The sequence below is a fragment of the Ursus maritimus genome, unplaced genomic scaffold, assembly GCF_017311325.1.
Source record: "Ursus maritimus isolate PB19 unplaced genomic scaffold, ASM1731132v1 scaffold_10, whole genome shotgun sequence".
Lineage (NCBI taxonomy): Eukaryota > Metazoa > Chordata > Mammalia > Carnivora > Ursidae > Ursus > Ursus maritimus.
Genome location: NW_024423344.1, coordinates 33,338,899 through 33,356,445, shown reverse-complemented (window position 1 = coordinate 33,356,445; position 17,547 = coordinate 33,338,899). Strand labels below are relative to the sequence as shown.

General features: G+C 36.5%; 1 long non-coding RNA gene across 1 annotated transcript in view; it reads left to right on the top strand.

The window, feature by feature from the left end:
- Positions 1–6,312: 6,312 nt before the first annotated feature.
- Positions 6,313–17,547, top strand: part of LOC103677539 — a 129,025-nt gene continuing 117,790 nt past the window's right edge. The window contains exon 1 of the long non-coding RNA XR_005832886.1: positions 6,313–6,620. This is a non-coding gene — a long non-coding RNA (uncharacterized LOC103677539). The remainder of the gene's footprint in view (positions 6,621–17,547) is intronic.

Genomic DNA, 17,547 nt, shown 5'->3' with positions numbered 1-17,547 from the left:
CACAGCTTTCTTTGCACTTCCATTTGCATGGTAAATCCTTCTCTTCAGTTTCAATCTACTTACTGACATTCTGTTACTTGTTTTATAGTTCTTTTTGTAGTTCTTCTCTGTTCCTTTCTTTCTTATTCTCCTTGCAGTCAACTGGCTTTCTTTAGTGATATGCAAAAAGACAGAAAGAAATCCAAGTATATCTATTACTGGTTTTTGATTTGTGGTTACCATTAGCTTTATATTTAACATATTATGCATATATCTGTATATTAATTTGATGGGTGCTTAAGTTTGAACCCATTCTAAATGCACTAAGTTTTTTACTCCTTTACTCCCCACACTGTAGGTATATGGTGTCTTCCTTTACATCATTTTACTTTGTGAATCCTTTGATTTTTTATAAATATACTTAATGTTACCGGTTTTGTGCTTCCTACTTTTCTTACCCCTACTTATGGTCTTTCCTTTCCATTCGAAGTGTCCCCTTTTGTTTCTTGTAGGGCTGATTTAATGGTCATGAATTCCATTAACTTTTGTTTGGGAACTCTTTATCTCTTCTTTATACTGAATGATAGCCTTACTGGATGGAGTATTCTTGGCTGCAGATTTTTTCTCTTTCAGCACATTGAATATATCCTACCCCTCAGGCCTGCAAAATTTCTGCTGATAATCGGAAAAAAAATCAGCTTATAGTCTTACGGGGTTTCCCTTGTATATAACTATCTTCCTTTTTCTTTCTAGTTTTAAATTTTTCTCTTCATCACCGTATCATGCCATTTTAATTACTATATATATTGGTGTGAACTTGCTTGGGTTGATTTTGTTGGGGGATCTCTGTGATTCTTGGGTCTGAACTTCTGTTTCCTTTTCCAGATTTGGGAAGTTTTCAGCTATTATTTCTTCAAATAAATTTTTTCCCCTTTCTCTCTCTTTTTCTGGGATCCCTGTAATGTTAATGTTATTATGCTTGATCGTGTACGAGACTTCCTGTAATTGATTCTCATATTATTCTTTTTTCTTTTTCCTGTTCAGTTTGATTTCTTTCTATTACTCTGTCCTCCAGGTCCTGATCCATTCTTCTGCTTCCTCTAGTCTACTATTTATTCCCTCCACTGTATTTTTAATTTCGGTTATTGAGTTCTTTACTTAGGCTTGTTTCTTTTTTATATTTTTTTGTCTTTTGTTGACAGTCTCACTGAGATCCCCCATTCTTTTTTTTTCAAGGCCAGTGAGTTTCTTTACAACCATTACTTTAAATTCTCTATCATCAGGCATATTACTTATTTCCATTTTGTTTATCTCTCTTGCTGTGATTTTTGTCTTTTTCTCTCATTTGGGACATATCCCTATGTCTCCTCATTTTGTCTTACTCTTTGTGTCTGTTTCCATGTGTTAGGAAAGTCAGCTACATCTTCTGCTCTTGAAAGTAGTGGCCTTATGAAGAAGAGTTCATGTTATGCCCTACAGTGCGATGTCCCCTATTCACCAGAACCTGGCACTTCATGAATATCTCTAAGGTGTGTTGTGTGCCCCTTACTGTTGTGGCTGAAATGTGTTTGCCTTAAGTCCTGTCATGTGCAATAACTCTCTACCTGTTGTGGGCAGGATTTCATCCTTCTATTGTTAATGGGCTAATCTAGAGCCCCCTTGGGCTTGAGGTGGGACAGACCAGGTGATTAGTATAGAACTGCAAGGTGTTTTCCCTGTGTTGTCTCCTGAGAAACTTATCATTGGAGGGCAGGGCCTGTAGTCATATAGATGTCTGCCACCAGCCTACTGCTGGGCCACTGTCAAATGCTGCATGAGCTTATCTTCCTTTCTCCCCAGAATTGGAGTCACTACAGAATGGTGCTGGCTCTTATTGGGGCTGCTTGCACACTGCCATGCTTGTGGAACCACTCTGAATGGACTTCTGCCAAAGGCAGGTTGTATGGGGAAGTCAGCAGGTGAGGGCAGGTTTAGGGTACATAGTGTTAGCAAGGTTTGTGCTATTCTGCTTCTGGGAGGGGAACTGTAGCAGCTTTGGAGAATTTCTGCTGAGGGAGAATTTGGAGAGGGAGGGTCCACAGAAGAACATATGGACAGGGCACACTGTTAGCAAGCTAGGTTGAGACTGTTCATACTGGTTCCCACATGTGGTCATGTATGTAGGCTTGGGTGTGTGGGAAGGCAATGGCACCCATCCACTCTTTTGTTCTTGGAGAAGTCTCTTGAAGATCCCTGCCCCTCCAGCATAAGTTCTGAGATTAGGATGTAAACCTCCATCCCTAGGAATGTATATGCCAGGCATTTTTCAGACTGCTGCTTCTAAGCTGTATCTCAGAGAGGTCATTTGTTTTGCTATCTCTTTAAGGGCCGGAACTCCATTTCCTATCACCCTTGGGTTCTTCCTAAGCCTAGCCTGCAGAGTTTTAAAATTTTAGGTGTTAGGCCCCACTGATTTTAAGAACTCACAAAGTTAAGACCCTCTGTTTTTCAAGCCAGTGTTTCCCAGTGTGAGTCCCCCGTGCCTGGGGTGCATAGGATGGGCTGTCTTCCTCTCTGTGCCTGCAGTGTCCCTCCCTCCCACAGGTCAGTTTGGTTCCTAACCATGTTTCCAGCCTTCCTACCTTTTCAATGTGGCCTCTTCCCTACATTTAACTGTTGGGAACTCAGTTCTGCCAGTCTTGGGTGGGTCATTTCATGGGTTATTTACACTGATGTGGGTATTATCTTGGTGTATCCATGGGATGTGGTAAACTTAAGTTCCTCCATCTTTCCCAGAATTCTGCTAAACAGGATATTTTTGAAATAAAGTGTTTTAAAAAATGAAACGACAAATGAATCAATGTACTTATTTTTGTCACTTTCAACTTGTATAATGTTGATAACAGTAATTGGATATTATAAGCCAACATACTCTGTAGATTTTCAACAATTGATCAATTTTCCTTCCTCTCCCTTCCCAACTACTCTAGGAAGATACAGCTTCTCTTAAACTGGTATTGCATTCATTATATTACAGGCATACCTTGGAGATACTGTGGGTTTGGTTCCAGACTGCTACAGTAATGTGAGTCAAATGAATTTTTTGGTTTTTCATTGCATAGAAAAGTTATGTTTACATTATACTGCAGTCTGTTAAATGTGCAATAGTATTATGTAAAAAAAAAACCACGATGTACTTACCTTAATTTTTTTTGGTAAAGTAACCATTATCTGATCTTTCACCAAGTCATAATCACAGATCAGCATAACAAATATAATAATGAAATATTGTGAGAATTACCAAATCGTGACACAGAAAATGAAGTGAGCAAATGCTATTGGAAAAATGACACTGATAGACTTCTTCAATGCAGGGTTGCCACAAACCTTCAATATGTAAAAAATGGAATATCTGTGAAGCACGATAAAATGAAGCTTAATAAAATGAGGTATGACTGTATATGACTATTGTGTTCACATTTATCTTCCCTTTAAAACAGGATGTTTGTCTCTTTTTTGTTGAGGTTGATACTATAACCTTGAAGAAAATATGAACACAAACATATACTAGCTACACATGGTGCACACACAAAAATGTGTGTGTATAAATTCAGATATTAAATAACATATTTGTATAATAAAACTAGCAGCAAAAGAGTTTGGACCATGATGGACCCCTGTCTCAATAAATATTCTCTGAGAAAAAAAATTCAATCCTTTATACAACTAAACAGTCACCTACTCTTTCTATATTAAAATACACAAATTACAGAAATAAAAAAATTTCTTGTACTGTTTTTCCTCTGTGCCTTAGGCTTGATAGTGAGTAGATAACAATAGGTACAGGTAAAGTATATAAGTGATGAGTTGGTATTTTAACTGTCTCTACAATATGGAAAATAATCCAGAAAGGATAAAGAGAATACTCAAACTACAGCAAGTCAAGTCTGAGATGCTATAAAATATAAAATGATAGCTCACTTTTAGCTAAGTTATTCTATTATAGATTGTCTGACATTATGTGTTTAGAATAGAAAAGCATGGTAAGCTATTTTATTTTCCTGACATACAGCTAATGCAATAATATTCAAAAGCAGCGTATTTGACACTAAGCATCACATAAGATGGTTACAAAATAAGAATATGCTATTAAAAACTATTAATTTTATAAAGAAATAAACATGCAAGAGGCAATTTTTTTTGTCATCCGAAAATATAACCCAATCTGTTTTGTCCATATTCTGATCCTTAAGATTCTCTTCTGTACCCCCTCCTCCCAACCAACTATAAGTTAAGTAGATATAAATGGCATTTAAACTAGAAAAGATCAGGTGCTTACTTTACTTGGATGAAAAGCGGGTTATATATTGCACATGAGATTTATATATTTCTTAGAATCTTGGGTTTGATGGGCTAGAAAAAGCATATTATTTCTCAATTTTATACTTTAGGTGCAGACCACCTCATGTTTTTGCCTCAGTAACATTTACAAGCATGTCATACCATTCCTTTCAAGAATCCATAAAAACCACTGTCCTTTAAGAATTTTATCTTTTTTTTTTTTTTTTTTTAAGTAGGCTCTTTTCTCAGATTTTGAAACATCCCTCTGCACAGCATGGGGAACACAAATAACTTTGGCTTTAAAACCACTAAACCCCATGTGTGCGCAATGCAATGCACAATGTAGCCATTTATTTTATGACATTTGTAAGTGAACATTATATGATGCTATCTCCAAATAGGGGAGTTTATAGAGCTGATGAGAAAGTAGAATGCAGACAGTTGGTAAACTGCCAATTAAAAGAAACCAAAATATATAGAAAATGAAAGACTCCAAGAGAGAATAATGATGACATGGATGAAAATAAATGCAGTACCATGTAATGTTTCAGATGTATGATTTTAAATGAATGTAGGATCTCCTCTCACCCTTTATATTTTAAAGGTGGGTTAATTCTTTTAAATGAAAGTTTCAAAAATATTTTAAATCTGTATTCAAATATTCATGTTAGTATTTGAGTTAGGAATAAAGTAAAATGGGCAATAATATGAAGGTTTGTTATAGTGTCCCTTTTTTCTTCCTCAGTTGTATATTTTGTTCAGTGTGCTGGACATTAGCATATCTGGTTGCTAATTTGAAAATTTTTGTGTAATGTTTCTCTTTCTTGAATAAATTATTATAAAACATTATTTGCTAGTAGGAAATTTGCTAGTAGGAAATTCTCCTTATTTGTATTTTAAACACATCTTTAACCTCTGCAACTCTTTTTTTTTCTTATAATCTCAAGCTGGAGCTGGGAATTTATAAAATTGTAGCTCATTAATATTAGGTGAAGGTTAATAAAAAAAAGGATCTATTTGGTCACGCTTCATCTGGTGTATCATGATACAAAAGTAGCATCATAATCACACATCATAGAATAGTGATGTTTAAATATGAACAATTTATCTGGTGATGTAGCATTTGTAGTCATCTATCACTACTATTTCTCTCCAACATAAATCATAACTTCCCCAATCCTCAAAATCTCTTGTTCCTAAGTACCATATTTACCTATTATTCCCTGATTGGCTTTTAAGAAATTTGATACCTTTGTTGCAAACTTTAATGCTTCCCTAATATAGTTATTATTTCCATATACTCACTTAGTCTTCTCCAAAGTGTCCTTTGGAAACTACCCTGTTCTCTTAAGTTCTTTTGGCAACTCAAACTTTTGCTGTTAGTGTCCCTCTACTTGCTAATACCAACTAAGTGCCTGCTTACTTCAGATGACACCATATTCAAAACCCCTTATTCCAAATAGGATATTCATATTCCCTTTCTGGGTGACTCACATGAAGGAGGTAAAATATGCTTCAATACCCTTGATTACTTTTTTTAAAAAAATCAGTGTTACCATATATTCATTGTTTAACTAAAAAGAACTCATGGTTGACCTCTACTGTAAATCAGTCCTGAGACCTACTTACGTTTTTGGAACACCTTCTTCTCAGCTATCAATTCTGGATAAAATTCTAATGAAATATAATTGTAAAGCAGTCTTACATAATACATGAGATTTAATCGAATTTATTATATTTTGAATTTAAAAAATTCAAGACTTCTTTAAAGATTTTTTGGGAAAAAAGAAATTGCCTGAATTTTATGAGTCTGGCTCAGGTTGAAAACTAACCTTATGAATAAATAGAAAATAATAAGTAGTTAGGTAGAAAATAGACAAGGTAAGATAGCTGTTTATAGTAGAAGTGCTTGAGATTCTGATTTTCAATTTAGATTAAGCTATCCTTGTTAACCTTAACAGGAAAAAAAATCAGCAACTATATACACAGATTCACACAATAGACTAGATGTAGAAGAGCTATCCCTGGTGGCCACAAATGATAGGACCTATATATTTAATATTTTCTTTAATGGGCATAATTTTTATCATGGACACTAAAATGGTATCATTAATTTGATAACAAATGGAGCTAAATTCAAATCACTTTGATACAGGGGAGGGGGAAGGATGGCAGAGGAGTAGGGGACCCTATTTCAACTGGTCCCCTGAATCAAGCTGGATATCTACCATACCATCCTGAACACCCACGAAATCAGCCTGAGATGTAAGAAGATACATCTGGATCTCTACAAACGAACGTCTCCGGCGCTGGGTCTCGAGGTATGAAGCGGGGAGCCGAGAGTCTGCGCGCAGATATCAGAAGATAAATGGAAGGGGAGGGAGCCGCCGTGCTTGGGCGCTGGGAAGGCAGAAGCCTCCCGTGATGGGGAGCAGTCGCACTAGCAGACCAGTAGCCCGGGGGGAAACCAGACTGAAACCTGGAGCTCGGGAGCATGCATGTGAACCAGGGGCGGCTGGGTGGTTTTAGAAGCACAAAGGGCAGAGACGTGCTGGCCCTGGGAGCGAGGACTGGGAGAGTGACTGTGGGGCGCACAACCCGGGCTGCTGCATGGTTTTAGCAGCACCGACGGAAATGGAGTCAGTGTGGCCAGGAGAACTCAGTGAAGAGCAGACTGCAATCTCTCTGTTCTGAGACAGAGGTTTGGATACAGTCACTGCTGCTCTGACCCTCAGAAGAGACATAGAAAGCTGCCAGGGAAAGACACCAGCGAACAAAAGCCCCCCAAAACTGGTTCTCACTGTGCCCATCCTCCCCCACAGGGGGCAGGACAACTCTGCCCAAACAGGGTTGCTTGAGTATCAGCTTGGCAGGCCCCTCCCCCAAAAGGCAGGCTGAAAGAATAAGAAGCCCACATCCCTAAGGTCCCTATAAAACAGGTGCATCTTACTTGGGCCTGGTCAATAATTTGAACTCTGTACATCCCCACAACCACACCTCATCAGAATGACAGTGAGGAGGAACCCCCAACAAAGAAAAGAAACAGACACTGTAGCCTCTGCCACAGAACTAATGGATATGGATATAACCAAGATGTCAGAAATGGAATTCAGAGTAACAATTATCAAGATGATGTATGGGCTTATGAAAATATAGAATTTCTAAGGGCTGAAATGAGAATGAATATGGTGGAAATTAAAAATTCTATGAATGAAATGCAGTCTAAACTGGAAGCTCTGCCAGGGTAAACGAGGCAGAAGAACAAATTAGTGAGTTAGAAGATGAGATGATAGAAAAGAAGGAAAGAGGGGTAACATGGGGGAAAAAAAACTATCCAATCATGAAAAACTATAGGAGATTACTGACTCAATGAAACATTTCAATGTCAGAATTATCAGGATCCCTTAGAGGGTGGAGAGAGAGGTCTAGAAGAGATATTTGAACAAACTGTAGCTGAGAACATCCCTAATCTGGTGAAGGAAACAAGCATTTGTGTCCAAGAAGCAGAGAAGGACCTCTCCCAAGATCAATGAGAACAGACCAACACTACATCACATAATAGTACAATTTGCAAATCTTAGATCCAAGGACACAATCTTGAAACCGGCAAGGAGGAAGAGATTCCTTACGTACAGAGGAAGGAACATCAGAATAATGTCGGACCTGTCCATAGAGACCTGGCAAGCCAGAAGGGCTGGCAAGACATATTCAGGGTACTAAATGAGAAGAACATGCAGCCAAGGATACTGTATCTGCAAGGCTGTCATTCAGAATGGATGGAGAGACAAGGAGCTTCCAAGACCAGTAGAAATTGAAAGAATATGTGACCACCAAGCCAGCCCTGCAAGAAATATTAAGGGGGGTTCTATTAAAGTAGAAAGACCCCAAGAGTGATACAGAACAGAAATTTACAGAGACAATCTATAGAAACAAGGACTTCACAGGCAACATGACATCATTAAAATCAACTCTCTCAGTAATCATTCTCAATGTGAATGGCTTAAATGCTCCCATAAAATTCCACAGGGTTGCAGACTGGATAAAAAGACATGACCCATCCATATGCTGTCTACAAGAGACTCACTTTGAACCTAAAGATACATCCAGACCAAAAGTGAAGGGATGGAGAATCATTTTTCATGCCAACAGACCTCCAAAGAAAACTGGGGTAGCAATTCTTATATCAGACAAATTAGATTTTAAGCTAAAAACTATAGTAAGAGATACAGAAGGACCCTATATTATTCTTAAAGGGTGTAAGCAACAAGAGGATATAACAATTATAAATATCTATGCCCCCAACATGGGAGCAACCAACTATGTAACACAACTGTTAACCAAAATAAAGAGTCATGTAGATAATAATACGTTAATAGTAGGGGACCTCAACGCTCCACTCTCAGCAATAGACAGATCATCTAAGCAGAAAATCAACAAAGAAACAAGAGCTTTGAATGATACACTGGACCAGATGGACCCCGTAGTTATATACAGAACACTCCACCCTAAAACAGAATATGCATTATTTTCGAATGCACATGGAACTTTTTCCAGAATAGACTGGGTCACAAAACAGGTCTCAACTGATACCAAAAGACTGAGATTATTCTCTGCATATTCTCAGACCACAATGCTTTGAAACTGGAACTCAATCACAAGGAAAAATTTGGAAGAAACTCAAACACTTGGAAACTAAGAACCATCCTGCTCAAGAATGATTGGGTAAACCAGGAAATTAAAAATCAGTTTAAACAATTTTTAGAGACCAATGAGAATGAAAACACATTGGTCAAAAACCTATGGGACACTGAAAAGTGGGCCTAAGGAGGAAATACATAGCCATCCACGCCTCACTCAAAAGAACCGAAAAATCTAAAACCCAGTCCTTATACTCACACCTTGAAACAGCTAGAGATGGAACAAAAGAACAGGCCTAATCCACACATGAAAAGACAACTGATTGGTTAAGATTAGAACAACTAATGAATCATGGAGCCTTACATCAGAATCCGGGGATGTACTGTATGGTGACTAACATAATATAATAAAAAATCATAAAAAAAATATTAGAACAGAGATCAATGAAATAGAAACCAGAAATACAGTAGAGCAGATCAACAAAACTAGAAGCTGGTTCCTTGAAACAATAAGATCAATAAGCCACTGGCCAGACTTATTCAAAAGAATAGAGAAAGGACCCAAATTAATAAAATTACGGATGAAAGGGGAGTGATCATGACTAACACCAAGGAAATAGAAACAATCATTAGAAATCATTAATTATCAACAACTATATGCCCATAAATTAAGCAATCTGGAAGAAATGGATGCCTTCCTGGAAACCTATAAACTACCAAGACTGAAACAAGAAGAACTTGACAACCTAAATAAACCAATAACCAGTGAAGAGTTTGAAGCAGTGATCAAAAACCTCCAAGAGTCCAGAGCCTGATGGATTCCCTGGGGAATTCTACCAAACATTCAAAGAAGAAATAATACCTATTCTCCTAAAGCTATTTCAAAAAATAGAAACAGAAGGAAAACTTCCAAACTCATTCTATGAGGCCAGCATTACCTTGATCACAAAACCAGGCAAAGACCCCATCAAGAAGAATTACAGACTAATATCCCTGATAAATATGGATGCCAAAATTCTCAATAAGATCCTAGCTAATAGGATCCAACAGTACATTAAAAGGATAATCTGTCACGACCAAGTAGGATTCATCCCTGGCATGCAAGGGTGGTTCAACATTCACAAATCAATCAGTGTGATAGAACACATTAATAAGAGAAGAGAAAGAATCATATGGTCCTCTCAATTGATGCAGAAAAAGCATTTGACAAAATACAGCATTTTTCCTGATTAAAACCCTCCAGAGTGTAGGGATAGAGGGCACATTCCTCAATTTCATAAAAACCATCTATGAAAAGCCTACAGCGAGTATCATTCTCAATGGGGGAAAAGCTGAGAGCCTTTCTCTTAAGATCAGAAACACGATAAGGATGCCCACTCTTGCCATTATTGTTCAACATAGTTCTAGAAGTCCTAGCAACAACAATCAGAAAAGAAAAAAAGAATAAAAGGTATTCAAATTGGCAAAGAAGAAGTCAAACTCTCTCTCTTTGCAGATGACATGATACTTTATGTGGAAAACCCAAAAGACTCCACCCCCAAATTAGAACTCATACAACAATTCAGTAATGTGGCAGGATACAAAATCAACACAGAGAAATCAATTGCAGTTGTATTCACTAACAATGAGACTGAAGAAAGAGAAATTAGGGAATCGATTCCATTTACAAAGCACCAAAAACCATAAGATATCTCGGAATAAACGTAACCAGAGACATAAAGGATCTATACTCTAGAAACTATAGAACATTGATGAAAGACTTTGAAGAAGACACAAAAAGATGGAAAAATATTCCATGCTCATGGATCAGAAGAATAAACATAGTTAAAATGTCTATGCTACCCAGAGCAATCTACACTTTCAGTGCTGTCCCAATCAAAATACCAATGACATTTTTCAAAGTGCTGGAACAAACAGCCCTTACATTTGTGTGGAACCAGAAAAGGCGCCACATCGCCAAGGAATTGTTGAAAAGGAAAAATAAAGCTAGGGGCATCACGTTGCCGGATTTCAAGCTATACTACAAAGCTGTGATCACAAAGACAGCATGGTACTGGCACAAAAACAGACACATAGACCAATGCAACAGAATTCAGACTCCAGAAATGGACCCTCAGCTCTTTGGGCAACTAATCTTTGACAATGCAGGAAAAAGCATCCAATGGAAAAAAGATAGTCTCTTCAATAAATGGTGCTGGGAAAATTGGACTGCTATATGCAAAAGAATGAAACTTGACCACTCTCTCACACCATACACAAAGATAAACTCCAAATGGATGAAAGACCTCAATGTGAGACAGGAATCCATCAAAATTCTAGAGGAGAACATAGGCAAAATCTCTCCACTATTGGCGACAGCAACTTCTTTCAAGACAGGTCTCCAAAGGCAAGGGAAACAAAAGAAAAAATGAACTTTTGGGACTTCATCGAGATAAAAAGCTAACAGTCAACAAAACTAAGAGGCAACCCATGGAATGGGAGAAGATATTTGCAAATGACACTAGGGATAAAAGACCTGTATCCAAGATCTACGAAGAACTTCTCAAATCCAATACCCAAGAAACAAATAATGAAAAAAAGGGCAGAAGATATGAACAGACACTTTTCCAATGAAGACATATGAATGGCTAACAGACACATGAAAAAATGTTCAACATCATTAGCCATCAGGGAAATTCAAGTCAAAACCACATTGAGATACCACCTTACACCAGTAAGAATGGCAAAAATTGACAAGGCAAGAAACAACAAATGTTAGAGAGGATGTGGAGAAAGGGGATCCCTCTTACACTGTTGGTGGGAATGCAAGTTGGTGTATCCACTTTGGAAAACAGTGTGGAGGTTCCTCAAAAAATTAAAAATAGAGCTACCCTATGACCCAGCAATTGCATTACTGGGTATTTACCCCAAAGATATAGACGTAGTGAAGAGAAGGCCCATATGCACCCCAATGTTCATAGCAGCATTGTTCACAATAGCCAAACTGTGAAAGGAGCCAAGATGCCCTTCAGCAGACGAATGGATAGTGATGTGGTCCATATATACAATGTAATATTACTCAGCCATCAGAAAGAATGATTACCCAACATTTGTATCAACATGGATGGGCCTGGAGGAGATTATGCTAAGTGAAATAAGTCAGGCGGAGAAGGATCATTACCATATGGATTCACTCATTTGTGGAACATAAGGAATAGCAGGGAGATCATTAGGAGAAGGAAGGGAAAAATGAAGAGGTGGGGGAGTAAACAGAGGGGGAAATGAACCACAAGATACTATGGACACAGGGAAACAAACTGAGGGTTTTAGACGAAGGGGGTGGGGGGATCCTGTGAAGGGTATTAAGGAGGGCACATATTGCATGGATTTCTGGGTGTTATACGCAAACAATGAATCATGGAACACTACATCAAAAACTAATGATATACTGTGTGGTAACATATTATAGTAAAAAAAAATCCCTTTGATACAACTACTTTTTTTTGTATTTTAAAATTAAATACATCAAAAGATTTGAAGATAATGGTGCTAATTTCTAGATTCAGGTGTATTTCTGGCAGTTTCTGAGGACATCCTTCGCCTTTATGAACAATACAAGATCTACGAGGTGATGCAGTCATCCTAGTAATGTTATTCTCCTTCAGTGCTACAGTCATCTATCTGAGGAAACATTCTATTTTTCCTGTTCATCCTTCCCTCCTCATCTTTGAAATAACCTAATTTTCAGGAAAATAGAGCTTTGGTAATCAGAAAAAATATCACTGTTTATAACATTCTTCTATTTGTATAAGCTTAAAGATACTTCTCAATTATGTAATTTGAGACATAAATTGAGGGAGATTAAAAAATGAGTGATAAGATGTGAGAATAATTAAACTTTTGCTTGTGGGTTGGCCCCACTTTTTCAGTGTGCTGTGATTATTAAGTTTAGACAAAACAGATAAACATAGGAGAAGGGAAGGAAAAATAAATAAAAAGCGAAAGGGAGGCAAACCATTAGAGACTCTTAACTATATGAAACAAACAGAGTTGTTGGAGGGGAGGTGGGTGGAGGGATGGGGTAACTGCGTGATGGGCATTATGGAGGGCACTTGGAATAATGAGCACTGGGTGTTATATGTAACTGATGAATCACTAAATTCTACCCCTGAAACTAAATGTTAACTAAATTGAATTTAAATAAAAAATTTAAGAAAAATTTGGAGACAATAGTAAATTAGAGGGAGATGTGACCTAAGTCAACTACATCAGTACAGCAATTCTACACAGAGACTCAAAATGAATCATTATTCCTATGCTGACGGTGGAGGTACCTGCATTTTCTCATCACATTTCCATTTGATAACGCCACCAACTACCAATTTATCGACTTCAGCTTAGGCTGTACTCTTGGATTTAGACCTAGGGGTATACATAAGTAACTAATTATTCTTGGAATTTCTGATCCTGTTATAAATATTTTGAGACCAATTGGCTGCTATTGCCTTTTCAGTTGTATTTCTTCCCACTTAAATTTAGGGAGCCAGTTGCCTCCTCACTTATATTCCCCATAGATTATTTAAATCAACTGGTCATAATTATTCAAAATGTGAACGAGTTTCCGTCTTGACTCCACATAGTCAAGACACACCAGGATCCCTTTGTTGAATTGTTTTCCCAACTATCACTGGGGTTCAATTAATATATGTAATTACGTAGGAGAAAGGAATAAAAAAAATGCTCACAGATTTCTCTCAAAGTCTGGCTCTTTGCCTTCAAAGCAGGGTTGAGTGAGAAATATGGCAGTAAGCCCAACTGTCCTTCTTCCAAAATCAGCCACAATAGAATCTGCTGGATTGAAATAGAACATTAGGAGTTTAGTTTGGCACTCAGTACTTTCGGCCAGTTCTATATTTGTGACATGATTTACTGGGCCAGTCGCCCAAAGAAGCTCTGTGTCTGGCTGCCCAGTTTTGAAATACAGAGAAGAGTTCATGACCACCATGCTTTGTAAACCTACATTTCTGAAAATTATGTTTCTTTATTTAAAAAGGCTGTGAGATAGCCAGATGTGTGTATTGGGGAAAATCAACCGTTTTGTGAAAAGGCTTTTGTGCACAATTTCTAAAAACCATCAGTATCACTTGAATTGGTTACACATTGCTTTCTGGCAGAGTAATTTCTGTATTTATATAGTTGGCTAAAAATGATCAGCATTGAAATTTCATTCAGAGATTCTACAAATGTATCATTCGTGATATTGTGTTTTATTAAATACGCTGTTAGAAAAACTATGTGGCCCAGTGGAAAGAACATGAACTTTGTGTCAGGTATGAATCCAGATTTGTTCACATACTTGCTATGAAAGCATGGGCAAATTTATTAACTAAATTTCTCAAGATTTACTTATCTAACCATTTGTAAAATTGCCTCATTGGGTGGTGGTAGGATTACGTGGTTAACCTATGCAAACCCTGACAGCAACATCCCATGTTATTGTTATTTTACCCACATTTAAGCTAAGGAAATTAAAGCTTCGGTAATTTTTTCATGGTCAGAAAGGAAACAGGTGGCCATGCTCATGTTTAAATATAGACAAACTGACCTCCAAATCCAAAATATATCTAAACAACTATTATCCCTTCTAATATCACCTTACCTATCTGTTCATCAACATCCTAATTATCTTTTTTAATGTCATTGGTATTGTCTCATAGTCATTGGATTCATTACATTATCATACAATTACCATTGTTGCCATCATTATAAACATAAATTCTCAAATGTAGAACACCATTCGTGATGTAGTTCTACAACCTCCTAGCCATGTAAACTTGAGCAAGTTACAACTTTTCTAAACCTCAGTTATCTCCTTTTCAAATCAGAAGTGATATTTTTACCATCATCTTAGTGTCACTGTTAAGTTTAACTAAAAATATTTGCATAAATATTTGGGGGAATAAATATATATGGTTATTGTAAAATATGATTAGCAGTAAAAATTTGATTATCAATAGGACAAAGTATAACTCTTAAAGAGTATTTGGCCTTAATGGGTGTTCAGTGATGACAGTTTTTACTAAGTTCTTTTAGATTTGGATTTAAGTTAATTCTCAAGTCAAAATGCATCAAGTTTAAGCCAGTATATTATAATTTGAAAAGCACTAGATAGGAGTCAAAAAATTCTAAGTTGAGGTCTTGGAATTGCCACTAACAAATTATGTGATCATTTGCTGAAGATGTAACCAGTCTGAACCCCATCTTCATCAAAATTTTCATCAATGTTAAGTAGAAGCTTCCCTAGTTACCTCCAAGAATGGTGGAAAAGACTATATTAATAAAAATATGAAATGAAATCCAATACTGAGGTTACACTATTTGGAAGCTAAATTCTTTCTAATAGATATTGTCCTAATTTTTTTAGTGGAAGTGGGAAAGATGACATGTCTCTGGATCAAATCCTGAGAGTGATGAGTCTGATTAAAGCACAAAGTTTACTAATTTTGGGTTTTTTTGCACAAATAGAAATATGGCCATAAATTATACCACAAATATTAGTACTCTTGCAGTCATCACAAATCAAAAAGTAATCTAGAAGACTAGCAATAGTTTTCTCTGCATATGAATAAGTGAGGTATTAATTTTTAATAATTAGAATGCACAAAGCAAAACAGGCTAATGGATGGAATACTAAACTTCTCTTTTTAGTGTAAAAAGTATTTAGTCTTCATTTATGCAAATGCTCCTAATGAGGACAGTGCTGATTGAGTATTTTGACCCTTTGTACATCACTTTTTTTCCAAGGCAAAACTTTACTTGCCCTCTTTCTCATTATGCTTCTGTTTGAAATTGATTCATATTCAGAACTGAAGGTGAAGAAACCTGGGCATTCATTTAGATGATTAATTAGGAAGAAAAATTTTATTCAGTCTGGAAAAAATGATACACAACCCTAATAGCCACTCAACATTGGCTGAAAATGAGATGTGATTCCCAGAAGTATGATTTGTTTTCCTGGGAATGAAGGAATTACTATCAGGCTTAGACTTCAACTGACTGAGCTGAGTTTATCACACTGGCAAGACATCCCCAATATAGTTGTGACATCAGCTTACAAATACCCCATTTACTTAAAGTGCATTTGAACCAACATTGGAACTGATTTACTCACATCCTTCATATTTAAGTTAACAGATGGAATAAACTTTTTCTAAAAAAGAATACTAATATACACCCTACTCTTGTTAAGGTTGAGTATTTTAACTGCTTTAAAAGTTAATAGGCTAGGGGTACCTGTGTGGCTTAGGTGCTTAAGTGTCAGACTCTTGATTTTGGCTCAGGTCGTGATCTCAGGGTGTTGGGACCAAGCCCTGCATTGGGCTCCATGCTCAAAACAGAGTCCGCTTGTCCCTCTTTTCCCCCAACTTGTTCTCTCTCTCTCTTTCTCAAATAAATAAATAACTTTAAAATGTAATAGGCTAGATTTTAGAAATAGATATTTCATAGATGTCCTTCATATTTTTCCACCTACATATTGTCCATCTAATACATGTAAATCACTGTAATAGTTGTAAGTAATCAAGAAATCTACCCTCCATGAATTTAATAAATAATATAGCCCTATTTTGTGCTACATGGGTAATACACAGAATTAGTATTTTCACTAGTGTTTACTTTTAGATTTAATTTCAGGGTATATAGCTGTGAAACAATTAAGGAAGCAAGTCTTTGTTATAGTAAAAAAAATAAGCTGTGACTGGATCATTTAAAGAAAGTTTCTCTAACAAAATAAATTGTTATAATAGTAAGGCAAGACTGTAGGAAGTCTGCCTAACAGAGAACTGGAAACTTTAGAGCACTAAAATATGAGGGGAATAACAAGGAAATAAATTGCATTTATGGTTTGAGAATATTGCAAACTGAGGTAAGCCAATTTTGGTAATTACATTTATCACTTTCTTTTGTCAGATATCAATAAAATTAAATAGAGACAAGTGAAGGATAAAATTATCTTCCCTCCCCCTACTTAAACCTTCTTTCAACTGGAAGCAAATCTAGAATGAGGTTTTGACACACAACAACATGTATTTAGCAAGAAGGCAAAAACAAAAAACTACCATATAACCTGTAATTTTGATAAAACCACAACTCTGTCATTTTATCACACTGAAAAGCACCGTTATGGAAGGTTTGAGATTATTATGACAATACTGCAGACACCAACTTTAGCTAGCATTTTAATCTATGTGAAAATCTTCTTACTGGCTAAACATATATACTTGATGGGAGTCTAGGCCCAGGGTATCATTCTGAAGGGCCAGCTTCTAATTCTAGAGTCTTTAAATATTATCCATGGAAGATAATGGTGCTTGAACAATATTTTCCTTCAAACCACATGCCTTGAACACTATTTAAATTGAGAAGAAAAATGTATACTATGAATTATGTTAATTAAGAAATTCTATATTATTGGTCAGAGATAAAGATAGTTGAGATATGACCAACTCAAGTCTTTCAATCCTAACTAAAAATGCCTAGAATATATACTTCTTCTTATGTTTACTTCAAATATGAACTACCTAACTCTAGTTTTTACATTGAAACTAATTGACTTCCATATATACCTACAGTT